This window comes from Ischnura elegans, chromosome 8, assembly GCF_921293095.1.
Source record: "Ischnura elegans chromosome 8, ioIscEleg1.1, whole genome shotgun sequence".
Taxonomy (NCBI): Eukaryota; Metazoa; Arthropoda; class Insecta; order Odonata; family Coenagrionidae; genus Ischnura; species Ischnura elegans.
The window spans coordinates 22,254,615-22,273,727 of record NC_060253.1 but is presented as its reverse complement, the minus strand read 5'-3'; positions in this window follow the sequence as shown (position 1 = coordinate 22,273,727).

Genomic DNA, 19,113 nt, shown 5'->3' with positions numbered 1-19,113 from the left:
AAATACGACCCAACTTTTGATGAGAAGGTCATTTTTTTTAATAGCTGCCAAATTTTTATTTTTCGCTTTAACTTAGCGTCTGAAATATTTGTAATATAGTTAAGGTGGTAAATCCTGGAGATAGGAGAGCCCACACTATAGATAGGAGAGTCAAATTTGATTATTCAATCTCGTTTCCCTTAGTAATGATGGATGATCTACATTTACACCTACGTCATACCCTGCGAGCCTCCTTTAGTGTGTTTGGCAGGGGGTGATCAATCACCAGCATGCAGCATGCAAGAGGATCCCGCATACACACCACACGGTCCTATAAGTGTTACGCACACTAACAAATTATGCTTCCAAATTCATGCAAAGGGAAACTTTCTAACTACTCATGAAGTTTGTCTGCCAATAAAACTAGAACACACAAAATACGCCGTTCGAAACACTGAGAAAATTCAGAAACATGCATTAAGGAATACAGAAGTTAGTTGGGTACACTAAAAGTCAACTAATCTATTTATAAGTTCTAACGCTGCTGTTATAGTATCTTATTGATCAGAAAGTATCATGATAATTTGTTAGAGTTAATTTCATCTTTGATATTTATTTAATCTTTCTGGAAATTTTGAAAATGAAATTTATATCCACAAATTCATTATCAGTGGAAGGTATATCAGTCGCCAATTGGCGATAAATCATGATTCCAATAGTGGAAAAGATCACTTTCATGTCAAGATCACATCATCATCAACAAATCTCGGCGGTGAATGGTATTACAAAGGGCTCGTTTACAATAAGTGGAAAAATACAACAACGCATATTGGGAGAGTAATTCATGTAGTGCTGGCTGTAGCAGAAATTTCCAGGAAGTTCCTAGCCGGCCCCCGTGTCGCGTGCCCCTTAGAAGGGATGTGATCGAAATCTCACCATGCTACCTGTATGCTGCACGTTAAGCTGTGATATATATCCTTATTTTACGCCTTAGGAATTTTTCTTTGGCAACTATCCCTATTCCCATCCGAGATTTCCCTGACATTACCTTGACTTTCAGTACCGATTTACTATATTTCCCCGATATTTCACTGATTGAAGTTTTGCAATCTTTGTTTGCATAAACTTTGTGTATTTATTGCGGTATTTGGTGCAATCATCCGCTGACATAAAGTATTTCAATAGTGTTGGACTTTATTATAGAAACTCCAAGAAAGTGTTCACCGTAAGAATTGTCTTTTTTGTCAAAAATATCTGAAGAGCCATCACGTCTTTGCTTGCGCGAAACGAAACGATTGAATTTCCGTCTCATTAGGTAAAATGTACCGACAGTCAAATTCACCTTGTCCGGAAAGTTTCTATCGAGCAGGTAGAAAACAATACCGTTAACCAGTAATACCTTAATGTTAATTATAATGACTCTGAGGTGCTCACAAATCACAGATAGTGAGCTGTTGAGTTGATGGCAACCTTTTTAGCCTACGCCCCCTATTAAGAATTGCATTCAAGAGGAGAGAGTGAGGGTATGCATTTAGATTGGAAATTGGAAATGAAATATCGAACCTTAAATGGCGATCCGTGCGATTAGCAACTCATCGGTCGGCCGCTCGCCTGGGGCGAATGTCCCACATTTCGACCTCGCCTCGATAGGTCGACCAGCGGCGCCTTCTGCTCCGTTCCGCTGTTGCACACTTCTATATTTGGTTTCGAGAGAGTGCGGGAAAAACGGTAAACGACCATTATTCGAGTCCGGAAAAGGAATTCTTTGAAAATGAATGCGATTCCTTACAAGGATTTTGCACCGTGAAAATTTTGATCTTTCTTATCGTTAGATAAAAACAACCTCATTCATGTACTGAGGTGGCAGGATTTTGCTATCTCGGAAGCCACTTAGCAAGGAATGGAGACAGTAGCCGAAAAGTCAAGAGTGGAGGCATTCGAAATGTGGTGCTAAAAAGAATCGATCTTGTAAATAATGAAGAAGTGGTAGGAAGAGTGGCACAAAAGAGAGGTCTCCCAAGGCCGTAGCCAGGGGAGGGATCAAGGGGGATTGATCCCCCCCACTCCCCCGAAATGAAAAAAATTAAATAGATACTTTATGCTCGCTTGGTGCTTACACGACGATATTATATAGCGGCGCAGGGACATCTAGTAGTCCAATGCGACTCAAGTCAATAATTATCTAAGCGAATTTGTAGGTGCAGTGTGTGTAGTTGTAGTGCAGTGTGTGAAATAATAGTGCTGTGAATTAGTAGAGAGGTGAGTGACTTATGAGCCTCCTGAGGGACCGCAGAGTGGACATCGACACCGAGGAGTTAATTCATTTGGTCGCTGAAAAAAAAAGCTAGAAGGCTAAATTCAATTTATGATAATATTTTTATATTTTACTTAAAGGGTTTATAGTAATTATGTATATTTAACCGTATACGATATTTTATTAATCTTATAAAAATAATTTTATGTTTGTCTACTATTCCATAAACCCCCCGAAAATATTTTCTGGCTACAGCCTTGAGGTCTCCCAAAAAACCTGACGAAAAGTCGGGAAAATTTAATCGCCCGAATTTAATAATTAGGTAAGGTGGTGTGATGAAAAAAATCGTAGAAGGAAAGCTGGAAGGGAAGAAGGGCTAAGGACGGACGCGTATTAGCATAGGTCAGGTTATGAAGGATAAAAAATAAAAGAGATATGTGAAAAAAAGATCTACTTGCATCTAAATAATACCCTTCGAGCTACCTCCAGCGCCCTGATTATGTAACTGTGAGAAGGGTGTGAGCGATGTCGTTGCCAGGGGCAACGCGATTCCCACGGCGGAAGGTGATAGCAGCGATTATGAAACCGTGATCGCTCTCTTTATCACGCTGCGAGCGTCATCGGCCTATCACGTTGGAAACCCATGGTGACAAGCATATGCTGACATAAAAACGAGCACGAAATGCATATGTTAGCAAACAATTATTGTTTATTTAATTTAAAAATGCCCTATAACCGATTAAAAACCAGTATAATTCTTAATTATTTCAACTGGAGTGCTCTGTTGACTTTATAGTTGTCCACGTTGTTCAATTGTTATATGCGCACGGTAGTGAATTCGATTGAGCTGCTTTATTTCCACGCAGCAAATTGGAAAGTACTGCTAATTGAAGTACATCCGTTATTCAAACGTCAATTACTTTATATCGAAGTTGAATTATCAACATTTGTCAAGTACTTTCTCCAACATATCAACATCGTTAAACTCAACTGATTTGGGCGTTATCTTGTTGGGACGATGAAATGTTCATGATGAAACAAAACTCAAATGATGAACTATTCCACAAACCTTTATTTTAACAGTCAGGTTAGTCTTGATAATGACGGTATAAACGTCGAAACTAGTAGACTGTTAAAATAAAAGTTTATGGAATAGTACTGAGTTTTGTTTCACCATGAACATCGTAAAATTCCTTTTCGATTTTTTAATCATCATCAATCAACTATTAACTACTTACATTCAAATCGCTAGTGCGATTACACTTCCATCATCATTTCAACATTAATTAGTTTCAATCCAAGATCACGACTTTTTGGCCATTCTCTACGATATGGTAAATATAATGATTGCAGCATCTCCCGGCGAGCATTAGCGTAATGGATTACGTTTTCACACATCGAAAAGTAATACAACACTTTCCCCATAACTTTACCATAATACGAGTACTTTATCATAATATTATCTATTGGCGAAGCGAAGTACTTAGCTTTGAACTGCATCCATTTTATGTCTTCGTTGTTTATTATTGTTATTTCAAAGACTCCGCAGACGACGCATTCTTGGACAGAGATGTGTCGAAGAATTTCATTGGCTCTTCAGATTTCCCAATGATACCAACCTCACGCGCTCGTATCTATATGATACGCGCGATGACGGTGGCTTACATGATCGCGCGATACAGCGGAACGTGATAGGAGAACGTGATGGTCATCTATCGCCGTCGTCGCTGTCACATTTACATAATCGAGGTGCTGGGTTTATGGCGGTGGACGATCAATCACCAGCAGGCAATTGGATTTCCTCATGCACACCACACGGTCCAAAAAACGTTACGCATACCTACAAATTACACTACCACATTCATGCAAAGGAAAAACCTTCGAACTACTCATTAAGGTTGTCTGCCAATAAAGCTAGAAAACACAAAACATGCTGTTAGGGATAGTAAGAAAATTCAGAAACATGCATTAAGGTTGATGTTAAGGCTGCAACACAAGTTATCTATTCTACTTGTTAGTTCTAACGCTGCCGATATAATTTCTTATGGATCGTGGAAAAAAGACATTCTGAATCTGTCGGTTCTACATTCTGTTTTATTTTATTGATCTTCCGTAGCATGTTGGCATCCGTAAGATATGGTTAACTTCGTTAGAAAATACACTGCTCTTGAATTTATGTAAAAGGTTTAGTCTATTTTTCTAACTACGGTCTGACGGAGATTCCCATCCGAGTTTATCTAAGCGGTCATTTACAAGACTATCGTAACGTCCTTTCACGTACCTGGCAGCTCTTCTTTGCACGCGTTCTCTGTTATTAAGACTATTTCATGGGGGTCCCTAATGCTGGCAGCGTATTCTAAATGGCGTTAAACGAAGGCAAATAAGCTAATTTCTCTCACTTTGTCGTCGCACTTTCCTTATATTCTTTTAACAAAACCCATTTTACGATTAGCTTGACCGGTTACTTCCCGAATATGTTTATTCCACGATAGATCAAAATTTAGTCTAACTCCTAGATATTTCACGAATTCAACAGTCTCTAATTGGGTACCCTGAATGATATGGCTATGTTGTGGAGAGTTATTCTTTTGCCAGAAATTCATTGCTACGCATTTAAAAGAAAATTTAATTCTAACTACCATGCATCGCACCACGCTTGAATAGCAGCAAGGTGGTGCGTTAGTTCATCCATATCTTTTCTGGAACGGATTTCCCTATAAACATCATCGTCAGCAAATAATCGTAGCTTATTGTGTACTATTTCACCAATATCGTTTAAATATAAATAAGGTCTATGACACTACCCTAAAGGACACCAGAAGTTACTCTAACCTCGTTGGAGACGGCACCGTCTATTACTACTCTTTGCACACGGTCGCTTAAAAGTTCCCTTATCCAGAAAATGACATCATCATCTAGGCCGTAAGATTTCAGTTTTATTATTAACTTTCCGTGGGGTACTTTATTAAATGCTTTTTTGAAATCAATAAACATCGCGTTTACTGGAATGCTATCCTCTCCAGAGACTAAAATATCGTGGGGAATAATACATGAAGGCAAGAAAGATTTTTACAATGTTATAGGAAATATATCGAAACGTCGGCGAACAATTTTTCAATAACATTGTAGAAATATTTAATTCCTTCATGTATTATATTGTAATCATTATGATTCATAGCCCTGAGGAGGATATAAGAAATATATCGAAGCGTCGGCAAACAATTTTGCATTTCAGTCCCAGGCCTACACTCTACCTAATTCAATATACTACTCTACCTATTCGACCTAATTTATGGGCGAATAATGCATTTTCATTTATATGTATTTCGCGTTCCCGTGTTATCTGTTTAGTTATAATTTGAATTAATCAGTGGCTAAATTTTACCTGCATATAAGAGGACACACAAGTGTAATATAGGGGCGTCGAAAAGCCGATATGCTCCCGAATAACCTTAAAGTAAATGGAGACAAGAAAAATTATGCGGTTACTCTTTTATCTTGGACCCGTTGACTTCTAGCGGCCAAGAATATCTCCCTTAAGGAAGTTTTGCACCTTGTTTGGATTTGCTGGTGACTCCGAGAAGACCGCTTACTTGATTTCTTTATTTTCTCAAGAGAAACCGAAAATAATCATTTGCTTGTCGCGATGAATTTTTATTCAAAATTGAGGACTCGGGGTTTTTTATTTTGAAAATACATCTTCCCACGTATGATTGGGCGTATGAGAAGTGTGTGCAAAGTTAACTGTCAGTTGATGAATGATTTTAAACAAAATTTTATATCAGCAGGGAGTCGATCCCGAAGCATAATTTTTTGATTTCATTCCGATGCGACTAAAATAGGGGAATCTTCAGTTTTCCACAAGATTTTTTTTCATTCACCGCTCATTTAAATTGGTTTGCTTTAGTCCAGACGGGCAGAACGATGCAAATTTCATGCTGAATTAAGGTATAATTAAGACTGAAAACCGAGATTTATTTTCATGACGATGTGATCTATCAAATGGATGACCTTTCAATACTATACCTCACTATTTTCAATGTTATGTAGCAATTGAAAAATAAATATATCGCTCTGCCTTTATCGCCGTACTGCGGACCTTTTTGAAAACCGATTATAATTCTCCCTGAATTGCGACAAAAATCAAGCTTCCACGGGGCGGAAAAGGACCTTGTCTTTGTAGCCCCCTTGCATATTGAAAATAAAACAAGCCTTTACAGTTGCAATTCCTTCGAATCGGTATCGACTGGGCAAACATGTCGTCTGACGTTACAGGCCAAGGGTCACGTTTAAATACGTTGCCGATAGACCGGCAACAACAGTAACGCGGGCGTGATAGCGATACGCTTAAAATTTATTCTTACGCTGCTTTTGCACAATGCGCGAAGCTGTTTTCTCTCAAGCACTTCTTGCTCGTATTATTTTGACGAGTCTGTCAAGGGTTTCCATAATTTATGAAATAACAGGATTGGAAAACATATTTACTTCTCAAGGTACTAACCACAATTACCGTAACAAGCACATGAAGCGAATGTAAGCAAAGATTACAGTAGCACGCAATAAATGCCGGCAAGAGTTTCAAAAGCTTCAATGACTCGATCAATTTACAAGTACAAGGTCAGGGATAGCGGAAATAGCAGCTCAAATAATGACTGCCAAACGTCACCATTTTCAATGATCAGAAACACCGTTCCTATTTTACTAGTTTCCGTCGCGTTTTCCATCATGGGACACATACGCGAAATTCAACAGCATTGATTTGGAATGATCACTGGACTAGAACGTGATAAATGATCCTGTGATTCCGGCTTAGCATCGCTAAGTGAGACCGATGGCGACCGTTCGTTTCAGCTCAAGACATGAAATTGGACTTTTTAATTTTTGATTCTGAAATAAATATATAGGGGTATGCATTTTATTAAGTGTGCAGTTTATACGCCTTAAATATTCTTTTTCCGCTGTTTACAAAAATGCCACATCTTTCTTTTTTCAGGAGCAAGAATCAATTTTCATTAATTTCGATAATGCTTCGCCAAAACCTGTGAAAAATATTCTTTCTAGCTCCTTATTTATTTACAAAAACGTTATTTCACCGATTCCAATTAACTTTTTGTAATTTAAAGCCATCCTTGATTTTTAACTCCTTCGTATTTGGAAGTAAAATGCATACCTGCTTCACAGGTAAAACGCCGGAGTAAATCATTAACTACCGTCAGACTTTTTACAAGCTTGCTAAGTACATGAGCGAAAAGGTAAGGTACATTTGAAGAGGAGGAAAGCCACGATAAAAGGTGAAATACGACTAGGCATATTTAATAGAGAGCTAAAATATTTTAATGTAGATTCCATTTTTTTAATTGCGTCAGAATTTACAAAGTTTTTAATATTAATTTAGAATACGAATTGAAGAAATAAAACCTCGGCTATTTCCAGGTGGTGATCTATTGTGACCGACCATGGTTTGATCACAACGCAACATTATCTTATGTGAAAAAACTTTGTGTTCGTATTATCTATATTAATTCAGAAACTGCCCTATCATCTAAATATCTGAATAATAAATAAGCGGTAACGGGAAAGCTCATTTGCTCTATCTGAAATCCAGCCTCCAAACATTGCTTAGGAATTTATCGATTAAGACTAATTTCGAACAGTACTTTAACATTTGCATCTAGATACAACCCCGCAAGCCACCTCAAAAAGCGTGTGGCGGGGGATGTTAGGACAAATAAGAAAGAAATTCTCTAACGAAATACCGCTTCGCATTTATTGAAGATCATTATTGTTCACGGGAAAAACAAATTCCCAGACGTATCCGTTCGGCAAAATATCTCTCTAAATTATTCGTTTCTGTTGCACTTGGAAATATAGTGGCGTTCTAATATGATATTCTCCGTAACATAGGGAAAGATATCTATTCTCGGTTGCTCAAGCAATCTATGCCTAGCGTACAGGGGAAATGACACTCGACTTCCATTGCATAAGCGTACCTCACTTTGCACGAATCCGCAGCGATTCACATCGGACCGCGAGGATTTTATGAGAGTAATTTCAAACGAGTCTTTTTAGTATTTTTCGCTCGCATCTCGCTGGGCACATCTTACATCTTCATATTTGGAAGTGGTCGCGGCGGCGTGTGAGGTGACCGATATATTCGCAATCTCTCAATGGAGGTCGCTGCCGCCGAGGCGAACGACCTTCGCAGGCGATTTATATTAAAAAGTTTATATCAAAATTTAAGGGCGATTCATATTAACAATAAGCGAGAACTTAATTCAAGCATCGTTATCATAAGTCAACGTCAATTTATGTACGTTTATTATGAAAAAATAATTCGTAAAACATTTTATTGGTTTCTCAGCAGGGCCTACGTAAGACGAAACGTGCGATATAATAATCGCAAAGTTATTTTTAATAAAGTACTGGAGTACAAGTTGAATTTATTTAGTCAATTCTTTGGATAAGATGCACATAGGCTCCCTAAATATCACTTCTACTTCCATGCAGCCTAACTTCTATATTTAAAATGAGGTTTTTCTATTTTTAAATTCGTTATTTGTAAAATTATTCAAAGCGATTAAGGGTTATATAAAAATAAATATTAGTTTGCTTTCGTTATAAAAAGAACATAGGTAATTCGCTACGGTTACTTTTAGGTATTTTTACTAGTAGTTGATTAGGTTCCTTCTCTCTAGATAGTATAGACGTCACTGTTTGACATTTCTTGGAGCAAGATTTTTAAAAATAACCTCTGATTAAAGGGCTAAATTGATTCAGAAATAATTAAGTCTCAAGACCTTCATTAAGGTCTTACAATGAGTTTTTCAGTAGAAGGCGAGATGGTCATTCCATTGAAAAAGTTGATGTTAGAAACGAACTTTCCAGTCGTATCACACATGGAATGGGTCAGTGCGCAAGAAATCATCTTGGGTTCAGACTATTAATAGTCCGCGTTGATTATTTTATGGCTCAAATCCGGCCGATCTATTTCGAGTTCTCCCTTCCAGTTTGAGGGCCAGATTTACGGTTTCTCGTTAGCGTTGATCACCAGTTGAATTAAAATTTAAGTTCATCAAAATATCTGGTTATGCGCTTTGCCTCAGACTGACTGATAAGTGTTTTAGTGGATAATTACGGTACATTTGAAATTACTTCCAAGGAAATAAAAACAGCACCGTTCTACTCTTCTTCTTACCTCCCGCTAGAGGTGAGCTTTCCGTCTCGGCTGCATCAGCATGAATTCATTTAAGTGGATTAACACGCGGAAAAAAGATTTGATTAAAACTATCGAACCGGTGTGATAGGGAGAGTTTTTGTTAAATATACTTAAACTTTCATGTAAATTACTAAGCACTTGATTTATTTTACCAAACGCTCATGATATATTTCATCAAACAGTTTGATATTTCATAATTTGGTCAATTGTACGAAAGAGTTTGGTAAAAATAACGGAATTAATTCAATTCGATTCAGTGTTTGGTAACTTTTATCGACGTAATGATTAATTGCACGAAGGTGTTTGCTTGTTAGGTAAAAATTATCAAACTACATTGCTATGCAAAGGTTTGATAGAATTTACTAAGTGTTTCGTAATCTATCGAAAGGTCTTTCGTTCCTCTTTTGCTTATACCAATACACATTTGCAATTGAAATATTCTTAAACAGGCCTTACATAAAATACAGGTTGGTAGAAATGATTTTGTTTTCATTATTTGTGATGGCGATAACATTTTAATTTTGTGTACGTTCATTTTTCTGTTTCTTTCCGCTTTAAATTGTAATGTTATCCGTAAGCTAGTGCTTCAAAGACAATGATTGAATAGCGTATTGTCATGGATATTAAAGTTGTAAGGAGATATTTGTGTATTTCGACATATTAAAACTTTAATTAGAGGTATTCATGAGGTATAATCATTCGCGATCATGTTTAATAACATGTGATAAAATTCGTTATACTATACCCAATCCATTATAAGGATATCACCCAGCACGTTAAATTCAGCTCTACATCGGGGTAAAAAGCCTGAAAATAAAGTTTTCTTGCGCATCTGAACTAGATATTGATAAGGAGTACCTACGTAATGCAATTGTGTGCATCAAGTATTCCTCTTAAACTTACAAAGGGAAACTGTAGTCAAACCTTATTCACATTTCAAAACAAAGGTCGATTATTTGCAATAATAGTATATTAGGATGGTTTGTGAGCTATTATTATGGCAACCGATTTAACCTAGTTGTTAGAGTCCTTTACTATCATCAAGGGGGGGCCCACATTCAATGCTTCGTGCAGTCGTATTTTTTCTCCTTTTTTTGTATTTATTTTACAGAAACTTACGTTAAATTCTTAATTTTATGATTTTTAACCGGAAAAATGTTTTTCTGGGTGGAAAATCTTTCATATGTGCACGCTACGCCGGTTTTATTATCGTTTTGATTTTGGCATTTTTTATCGAACTGCTGTGGCCAGTTCGGTAGCAATTATCAAACCAGTTTGGTAGAATTTATCAAACTTGTTTGGTAACTGTTACTGAATTTTTCGATGTGCCATATGAACAGGAAAGTTTGATAAATATCATCAGAATTCGATAGTTCTAATTAAACTTTTTTTTCCGTGTACCTCTCTGCGAGAAGGACAATACTGAAAAAGTGATGGAGGCGATTTTCCATTAAACATTGCATAAAAGCGGTATGTGACTCTGCATTTGTAAATTTTAGTCTACGACATGGCATTAATAAATACTTGTTTAAAATGAGTTTTGTCATAGCTTGTTGAAAATTCGTGATGAAAGAAAAATATCTTTGTGAAGAAAATAACGTATCTTCCTCGGATATTATTTTTCGATCGCACAACTCGTTTCACCACTCTGCTATATATCTATGTAATTTCTTGCGAACCACCTTCAGGGTATTTGGCAGGGGGTGAATAATCACCAGCATGCAAAGCTGTTGCTAAGAATTCATAATTCAATGTACCGATACAATGCGCCATGAGAAAGGAAGAGAGACAAGTAAAGTAGATTTGAAAGCAGTAAAAAAGAAGATGGAAAGAAATTTCGATGGTAGTAGTTCCCGCCTGCCTGACGTGTTATCACTGATAATGATAGTCCATTGATTCTCCATGAATGAAATCAGTCCCTCATAAGAAGTTTAAAATCATGCTTCGCATCAAGAAGAAAGAATGCACAATTTTCTAAATTTCGACGAATGTGTCCCATTTAAATTCAGTAGCTCTATTTTATGGAACATCACCGATGACATGCGATACCGTTTTAGGAACTGTTGGCTAACTGGGGATAACCATTCCTTGCAGCATTCCCTTACCTCTGAAGCCACTCTGCTAAAAAGTCACATGGAGAGCAAGTTCTGAAAGTAATAATAGTTTTTTTTCCTCGCCCCTCCTTTCACTTCACAAAGAAGATTCTCCAGTGAGTTAGCGGATCTAGGTCACTAGTTTTACTAGATAGGAACTTGTCTATCTCAGGAATGCCTGATTTCTTACGACATCATTTGTATCTTCGGAATCTTTTTTACCCATTTTCTGGAAAGACGGAATGCAGTCGGCGGGAGAGCGTACTCCATCTAATGGAAATACCAGAAGGGATGTGGGATAGATAATCAAAGGATTGGAAGTCAAAGGTTAGAGCATGCCAAGAATATTAGCTCTTACTCTACTACCTTGCTATGGCCTATATGAAATTGCACGAAATGAGATGGCACGAAACCTCCTCAAATCCGAAATGGCACTTTAAGGAAAAAACTGCCGATCCGAAAAGGCACGATAATTTCGTACCATGAAGTGGATTATAGTTTTGGATCTTACATCTCACTCACTCAAAGGCGAAGAGGGGGTGGAGAGGAAGAAAATTTTATTGGGACGCGGCTTGGCCAATACGGCAATTTCGTGCCACCCAGCATGAAATGATTAAACTATACTACGCGGAAAATAAACTGTATGGGATCCTAAACTGTTAAAAGTGAAAAATTTCGTGCCGGCCTGGTCCGAAACGAATCGGATCATTTCATGCCTTTTCGGATCGGGCACGAAACTTAAAGTTTCGTATCGGAACACATCCCTGAGCAGTACATACACCCTCGCTAATGATTCAATCGTTGCTGGATTTACTTGGTGGAATTTTGTCATTATGATGGGAGGAATAAAGGCTTGGTATTTTTCCACACAGCACACAGCTCAACAACTGGTTTCACCACATTATATTTGGAGTTCATCTATCTACATCTACAATCTACCCCGCAAGCCCCCTGAAAACGCGTGTGGCAGGGACTGTTAGGACACCAGCCGTTTACTTACAAAAAGCAATCGCTCAGTACATTGTGCAAGAATCGCAACCGAAAAGCAATGTTATTTCAGTACTTTTTTTGCTTCTTCATTATTCTATTGGCGTAGTCATCTGATGACAAATCCCACAAACAAGGTCTTTCTTTTACCTCCTGTATCAAACACTACTCCTGCTGTCAATTTAAAATATTATCTAGGTACTACACTTGTTCACAAAACATAAACAACTTAATCGCACAGCACAACCTCCCCAACTACTCGTGGTCGCAGACTGGCCGTGGGCAGTGTGCGTTGTCCCATAACAGCTGATGCCATCTTGGCTGCAACGATAAGCGGTTCTGGCCAGAGCCACCTAGAATACAGAGAGACGTCACAAAGCGGTGAACAGGCAACCTAGAATAAGAGGCTTGTTCACTGCTTTGTGACGTCACTCTGTATTCCGGGTGGCTATGGTCTGGCGCTTGGTCTGTGCGACCAGAGCGTTAACGGCCTTCTTGAGAATTATTTTAGATGGAAATGCCTCTTCTTAAGGCCGTTTTACACTGTACGCGGAATTGCGCAATCTGACGTACGTGCGAAGGCGCAATCAAAATGCGTCGTGTAAAGCGGTGAATTGCTAGAACACATGCGAGAATGCGTGGATGCGAGACGGCAAAATAGCCCCTGTTCTAATTTCGTTCATGCATTCGCGCAATTCCACGCCATTTTCGAAATTAATGCAGCTCTAACCTGCGCAATTCCTTGCCCCGTGTAAAACGGCCTTTAGAGCAGGAGCGACGAACAGTTTTGGCGAGTGAGAGCCGTATTCCCGACTCTCACTCAAAGTTGAGCTCTCGGGTACAAGAATTGCTATGACAAAAAATTACCCTGGACCGGGAATCGAACCGCGGACTCGAACTCTCTTTTTTATCTTCTGACCACTTTATTTTTTATATTTTTACATAATATTTTTACGCTGAGAATGTCGTAAATAAAGGAATCCATGAAAACGTAGAACTTGGCTCACGAAAAGTTTGGTTCAAGTTATCTGATTGTTAGTCTTTTTTTATTGCAACTTTCATATACGTTTCACGATAGACGCGAGTGTTGTGGGGGGCCCCTCAGATTGGGGCCCTCGGCGATTGCCTTTACCATTTGATATGGCCAGACCGCCCCTGGTCCCAAGCCTGCACTTTTAATGCCTTATAATTTTTCCTCCATTTTGTGCTGTCCATTACGCAGTCACCTTCTCAGAAAATTTCCAAGCAGACGTAACTGAATCGATAGTGACAGCAAATATGGTCGCCTCACATCTCATGGAATCGATGGCATGTTTAGCGCATTCAAAGAGAAATTTACCAGCAGGTGAAGTACGCGTGGAAAAAGTCTACATGAGAAGTAACACAGGATGCAGAAGATTCCCTCCGTGAAAAAAAGGTGGAGAAGGGTTTCCCTTGATTTGCATATTTTCTCCGACTCTGAACTGGTCTCTTTCAATATATGGCCAGCGATAACTTTTACCATTCATTCTAAAAAAGAAAGCTGTTCTCGCTCATGTTTTTCTGCATTATGTATATGCCTACTTAGGTTATAAGGATTTAAATACCTATGCAAATAGTGTTACGCATTGATAAATTGCCGAGTGATTCAATTACTCTTACGTTACAATAAAATGACGGTGACATGAAGAAAAATATTCAGGTTGCGAGGATGACAGTCAATTCAAATTAGAATTGAAGGGGCATAACCTTAGGACTCTCTCAACAAGTTTTACAAAGAAAGATAGATTAGGTATTGCGTAAAGCCCAAATTGGAAAGCCAATATTGCTAATTTATTTTTTTATTTCACCGCTAAAAGCGGCACAAAGGCTTTTACAGCGATTATTATCAATAAATAAATAACAGCTTAAGGATAACCCAATAAATAAAGAAAAAAATTGATTCTAAGAAGGGCCATTATGAATTAGACTGTGGTAAATTGTTCAGGTGGCATTTTAAGGAGGATTTGTAAATAGTTATAGAGGGAAAGAGGCTGAGGAAGGAATTTTTGAAGCCATGGAGTTAAAAAAGGATAGTTTTCGAAAGAAAAGAGAGCGTTTGGAGATTGAATCGCGGAATTAGAAGCAAAGAGTTATTACGTAAGGGGCGAGGAGGAACATGAAAACGGAAAAGAGGGAGAATTTCGTTGGTTCGGAGAGAGCCGCTAAGGATTGTATGGAGAAACATCAGATGAGATAAGACTCGGCGGTTATTTACATTAGAAATCCTGCAAGAAAGAAGTTGTCGGGGTGGTTGAGGAAGTGTAGAGTAGTGGGGAAGGCGGTGGACATAAACTGGTGAGCATATAACGGGGAGAATACATCCGAAAAGTACTGTTCTTAGAGCGGTAGGGTCGTGAAGGTCAGTCGATAGAGCATACATACAAAGGCCATTGCTCTCTTTAAGATCATCGAAATGTGATCATGAAATTTTAGTTTATCATCAAAGATCACTCCTAGGTCGCAGTGGGAAGTTATAGGAGGGAGAGGTTTGTTACACGGTTGTATGAATGCTTCAGGGAATTATTTTTTAATGTAAATGTCTTCAGCGTCAATTTTGGGGAGTAGAATAGCTCATGTAAACTTAGTACTTAGACCCATAAATTATGTGGGACGGTTTTGAAGATTTTTTAACCCCTCTCCCTTATTCTGACGTAAGACTTTTCTATTTCTTTTTAAATATAAATACGTTAATCTGAAATGGGCTGCTTTTCTTTCTTTTAACACATTAATTTGCATGGATAGTTTAACTTAAGATCATCTAAGACTGCTATTGAAGAATTATCAGAACGTTGGCAAAAAACACAATGGAAAAATCGAATAGTAAAATATATATATTTATTTTCAATAAAGTCAAAAACAGTACATAAAACCTTATACATTGGATTTGTAAGCAAATGGTGAAATAATAAAGTGTAATAAAAAACAACAACAACAACAACAACAAAAACATGAATTAAATACACTCAGTTATCACTAATACTTCACTTCTATGAACGCCTCATCCGCTCATTTGTAATTTAGGAAGGGCGGAGATAGAAAGAGGGATTTCAAGAGGACGTTTCTTGATGGCGGTTGTAAATGATGAAATCGATGATGCTATATCAACAGAAAGAGCTTTGATGGAATAGGATGGTTTCCTATTATTTTTTAATTGCCTAAATTGAAAGATTATTACTCGTGGAGTACGGATTTCACACTTTTAGATTTTTTAATGACGATATCTATTTTTTGCGATTAAATGAAAAGTGAAAATTTTCAAGCGCGCGAAAACGCGACGGCTAAGTATGAATGCTGGGAAAACTCCGTGTGACGTCATTCTGGCTCCCGCTGCCACTAAGTGAGGTGACCTTGGGGCGATGTTGTGTGAGCCGCTGCGATGCAGACTGCTAGCAGGTAGCAGAGTACCATGCTAGCTGGTAGCGCTTGGCTTAAATAAGGATTATTAACACCTTATCAAACGAAGGAAACTCTTCGACCAAAGGCAGTTTTAGTAGGTGATTATTAAGAGCTTATTATATTGTTTCCCTGAGCTCTGTTTCTCGTGCATGCATTGGTAATATCAGACTATGTAAAGCTCCTATCAACTCGTATAGAAACAAGGTCCCTGTGACGTCACGTGGAGTGGCATCGCATGGGCGCCAATCTGGCCTTTTTCAAATGAGGATGAAATTGACCCTTGGCATTCGTCTAAACCGGTATTTCTAAAACCAAACAATTTGTATATTATAAATACACTAATGGTGGGTAACGAATCGCAATGAATGCCTTTCGTTTTCTTTGATGAAGGAAACTACCCAATTGTAGGTAAGAGGTAGCCGGGATCTCTGAGCCACAGATAAACGGTGGAAGGTAGATGGAAAAGATATGAGTTCCGTCCAAAAAAGGCTATTCGGGCTTCCAGCCGGGTGGTCTCCCTCCATTCTGCCGACGTTTCGGAACACGAGTCGGGTTCCATACTCAGGGCTAATATGAGCTCCGTGTTTTACGGGAAGAATTAGTAATTAGAAAAACTCGTGAAAGATTACTCATTACAATTAAGTCCTTGGAAACTCATGTGCGGCCTGAAGAGTGACTACTGTCACCAATATGTCCAATTGATTTTCAGTAAAATCATTTGCTTCTTCAACCTCGCTCTAGTTGAGCCGCTCTATACTGTTGTCGCTTGCATATACAAATCTTGTCCGCTAAGAAATAGAGGGGCAACTGTACAACCTTGGGGCGTTGACATAACCATTATAAATATTGCTATAAAGGATGTAATCATATTGAGTTAACGTTAGGAATTTCGGATACTTAAGTAGTGTTAATCGGAGTACATACGTTAAAAGTGATTCGAAGCTACGCAATATTCCCATAAAAATCATCGTGGAAAGCGGTCGGGCGTGAGACTCAATGGGAATTTGGAATCGTAGTTCTTTTGGCTCCATAAGGCGAAGCTGGGGTCACTTTATAAGCTCACCTCCGCCGGAGTACGCGTGTATTACCTCTTCTAAAGGTATCATGGGGAATATATGGGGGTGTAGAGCGAAATGGCAGCGGATGTAGAACCATTTATGTTTGTATTGGCCCGAAATGAGTCACCGCGCGAGTTAAGGAGTACCTGCCCACCTGCTGATAAATGATGATTCTCCAAACAAGTGAAGGCTTCCAGCCGCCGATGAAATACGTATGAAAAAGGAGCGATTTCAGTTCGAGGGGGTTTTATTGCGATTACTCCTATGATGGGGGGGAGAGATTTAGATTTAGCTTCAAAAGCGACTTTTTTTTCTCCTCTCCGCCTGTTGTAAATGAACTCGTCCACTAATTTTATTTCACTGCCGATTATAATAGGATTGGAAAAATAAATTCACTCGTATTTTTTCGTTTCGTCCATCCTTCGCCAATATCTCGAGATATTCACAACGAATAAAATTCCAATATAGAAAAATCTATTGAGATAAAAGAGAATGTCCGTTTGTCTGTCTGCTATGCGTTTCTATACGGCTGCACGGATTGCGACCGAAGTAGGTACATAGGTGCATCTCAAGGCCGTTTTACACGGTACACGGAATTGCGCAATCTGACGTACGTGCGAAGGCGCAATCAAAATTGTGTCGTGTAAAGCGGTGAATTGCTAGAACACATGCGAGAATGCGTGGATGCGAGACGGCAAAATAGCCCCTGCTCTAATTTCGTTCATGCATTCGCGCAATTCGACGCCATTTTAGAAATTAATGCAGCTCTAACCTGCGCAATTCCGTGTCCCGTGTAAAACGGCCTTTATGCCACCCAATCCCGTAGAGCTACATTCGATCAAGGGGGCGACATACCCATAAGGATAATGCGTATAGGTTTTGATACATCAGTGCCATCTATGCCAGTGGTCCAACGCTGCCGCGAAGTTTGAATGCACATCTCGGCGCGTGTTCTTTTACGCGTCACGATGGGGCGTGCTATTCAGGCTTAATAATGCTACTGCAATTGCGAGAAACTTAAAAGCAATGAATGTAGGAAAATCTTCCTGAAGAACTTCCCCAGGTTACTAAAGCAGTAACCATAATACAAGATTAATGTACAAAGTCATCTGGCGATCTGGTGGTTGGTAAGAATAATGATCTCAGAAACTTACTTCTGTGGACATTGGTATTTATTGATACAATAACTGGTAAAATAAATACAACAATAACAATTTCAATATGACATACTAGAGATGAAATCTGTGGAAGTTAACAATTCTACAAGCACATGAGATGCACAAGCAACAAATATCAATGAAAACATGAGAGATGAGCAGCCTTTGCGTAATAGGAGTCAGATTCCATAACTTCAGTAAATACTCCACACTTATAGACAAAGAGGGTGACCCAATTTTCCTTGAGGTAGATGTATCTTGCAACATCTCAGGGACAGGGAAAATAATGCTAATCCTGAAACCATAGACCATAACAACACTTCACTAGAAATAAGCATGCAAGTTTGGATATCATTTCATGGAAGATAATTATTTAATTATGAAAGGAGAAGGACATTATTTCGTAGGAAGTAGTTCATGATAAGTACCCATTAAGATAACATATCTTGGCAGAGGAGTCTTAAAATGAAAAGTTCTTAGATGTTAATATCCATCACTTATGCAAAAGAAAGTATTCCAAAAGTAGACAACGAGAAAAGTGATGAATATTTTATACCAATGTAGTAGAAATTAAGTTCTCACTTAAAAACGAAAGAGAAAGTTTTAAGAAATGTAAACATTGTAGAACACTTAATGAATTATGCGCAATTGATGACAATTAAACAGTTGAAAGGACAAAGTTGAAATAGCAAATTAAATACATAACCAACAAAATGATTAGCTTTAAACAAAACCAAAGCATATCAGTAGTGATTCGTGAGTAGTTTGAACACTAGAAAAACTGCAAATACAATGAAAAACAGATAGAAATATAAGGAATACAAGACATCATGAAATGTTGAAAACATGAGAAAAGGTTTGCTAATCACAGGTTGAAATCAAAATGGAATAATGAAGGAAACAAATTACTCACATTTACATCACCAAATACATTTCATACCCATGCAATTTA